Source organism: Neomonachus schauinslandi, chromosome 1 (assembly GCF_002201575.2).
Source record: "Neomonachus schauinslandi chromosome 1, ASM220157v2, whole genome shotgun sequence".
Taxonomy (NCBI): domain Eukaryota; kingdom Metazoa; phylum Chordata; class Mammalia; order Carnivora; family Phocidae; genus Neomonachus; species Neomonachus schauinslandi.
This window is the reverse complement of record NC_058403.1, coordinates 206643476-206646029: the sequence shown is the minus strand read 5'-3', so window position 1 is coordinate 206646029 and position 2554 is coordinate 206643476. Positions and strand designations below refer to the sequence as shown.

At 48.7% G+C, this 2554-nt stretch overlaps 1 non-coding gene across 1 annotated transcript; it reads left to right on the top strand.

The window, feature by feature from the left end:
- Positions 1–2196: 2196 nt before the first annotated feature.
- TRNAG-CCC lies at positions 2197–2269 on the top strand. Its single transcript has one exon. It is a non-coding gene; the product is annotated as a tRNA-Gly (tRNA).
- The last annotated feature ends 285 nt before the right edge of the window (positions 2270–2554 follow it).

The window sequence follows — 2554 nt, the reverse complement described above, 5'->3', positions numbered from 1 at the left end:
ACTCAGGGCACCTGGCTGGCTTAGTTGGTGGCCCATGTGGCTCTTGATCTTAGGGTCGTGAGTTCAAGCCCCACGTCAGGCATAGAGTTTACTTTTAAAAACAAATAGGGATGCCTGGGTGGCTCAGTCGGTTAAGCATCTGCCTTCGGCTCAGGTCATGATCCCAGGATCCTGGGATCGAGTCCCGCATCGGGCTCCCTGCTCAGCGGGGAGCCTGCTTCTCCCTCTGCCTGCCACTCCCCGTGCTTATGCGCTCTCTCTCTCTCTCTCTCTCTGACAAATAAATAAAATCTTTAAAAAAATAAATAAAAATAAAAACAAATAAAATTTAAAGAATAAAGATGATAGACCCCTCCTATGTGACAGATGGCCACAACAATATCTCCCATCCCAGGTTCACTTCTAGAACCTTGCGACTCCCCCATTAGATTCCACTGGATACGTTATACTCCTTCCCTGGCTTGGGACCTGCTGGTAAGTAGAATCCAGTGGAGGTGACACTGTGTGACTGCCGATGGCGGGGGCGGGTCATACAAGGTACCACAGCTCCCACCTTGCTCGCTGGAAGACTCACTCGAAGGCACCAGCTGCCTGGAGGCTGCCATGTTGTGAGGAAGCCAACACAAGCCCATGCTGAGAGACCACCAAGACCACGTGAACAGAGATAGCTGGCCGGCCAAGCCCCAACTTCTAAGGCTGTAGTCCCTGGCTGGGCGCACATGCCCGGCTGGGCCCTTCCCATATTCCTGGCACATTGAAACCATAAGAGGGAACGAAAATGATTGTGTTTGAAATCACTCAGCTGTGGGGTGACTTCTTATGCACCAACAGTAACTGGAACATCCTAAAACAATGTTTCAGAGGACATGGGTATAATTAACACAGAAAGATCTTTAGAACATTGTTAAAGATAGAAAAGCAAGCTGCACAATGAAGTGTCCAGCGAGGTGCTATTTTGGACACACACGGGATCCTAACCATTGCCTCTGCACATGTCACTGCCACATAAATGTTTAGAGAAAGGTCCCTCAGGATATGCTCTGAACACACTGCATCCCGAACGGCTGTTAGCCCTGGGGGCAGGGGACAAGTGGATGGACCTGGGAGCTTTTCCAAGCCGGTAAGGTCCCGGACACCTCTCCATTTTAAGAATTATTTCTTTTTTTTTTTTTTTTTAAGATTTTTATTTATTTATTTAACAGGGATAGAGAGAGCACAAGTAGGCAGAGCGGCAGACAGAGGGAGAAGGAGAAGCAGGTTCTCCGCCGAGCAGGGAGCCCGATGCGGGGCTCGATCCCAGGACCCTGGGATCATGACCCGAGCTGAAGGCAGCCGCTTAACCGACTGAGCCACTCAGGTGCCCCAAGAACTATTTCTTAATGCCTCACCAAGGTTTAATTCAACAGAAGGTTTCTAGTTCATGTCATGGTCTCAAAGATTTCTACCGCAATGAGGCCATTCATTTCTTCTGGAGCATTGATATTTTATGAGGTGGCTAAGGCCCAAATCTTCGTGTTCCTCCCACACCGGACTGCTCGTATGGCCCCCTTCACAGGTGGTCGCATTGGCCCCCAGCGGTCCAACTCAACTGTCATCACTTTTCCTGAGGCTCTACCATCCAATCTCAGCTCGGCCCATTCTCCTAAGTAACTCTTCAATCCATCCACCTCTCGCTCCGCCCGAGGCCCTCACCTTGGCCAGCCCCAGCCACCATCCCTGGTGTGATCAGCTCCTCCCTGATTCTCCGCCTTCCACCCTCATTCCCTGCCAGGCTGTCCTTCCCACAGGGCCAGAGGCATCTAAACTCCCAAATCCTCAGTGCACGTGAGGCTCAGATCATCTGAGCCTGGCAACTCTCCAGCCATGATCACTCTAAACCTAAGCCACACTGAAACTTTCCACCACACACTCGCAGACATTTTGCCCATGCGCCTCCCTCCTCCTGTAATGGTTCACCTGGCAAATCTCCTTCCTCTGAGCCTCATCTCAATTGTCGCTTTCCTGCCCCTTCTCGCCTTCGTTGACATTCTAGGGGAGGAAGCAGGTAGGCCCTCCTTAAGAGAATCCTAAAAAAGGTTTCTCTCCAAAGCATGGTCCCATGACGCCCATGAAGGCTTGTTGATGAGTGACCAACAGGAGGGGATGTGATAAAGATGAATATGTCAAAACTGAAAAAGAAATGGTAGCTTGTGGGGCGCCTGGCTGGCTTAGTTGGTAGAGCATGCGACTCCCAATCTCAGCGTCGTGAGTTCAAGCCCCACGTTGGGCATGGAGCCTACTTAGGAAAAAAGAAAGAAAGAAAGCCTAACTTGTTTGCTGAAAAACACTTTGAGAAACTAACAGAAGTTTTTTGTTTATTATTTATCTTTAGAAGCCTCACAGAGAAACCACAAAGAAATATGAGTTCGTATATGGAAATAAAGGATTTAATCCTACGAACCTCCAAGTAAATGCAAATTAAAACAGTGATGAAACACTTCATTATTACTTTTTTTATTCGTTCGCTTAGCAAATTGGCAAAGATATGGTAAATGATAACACACCATGTTGGCGA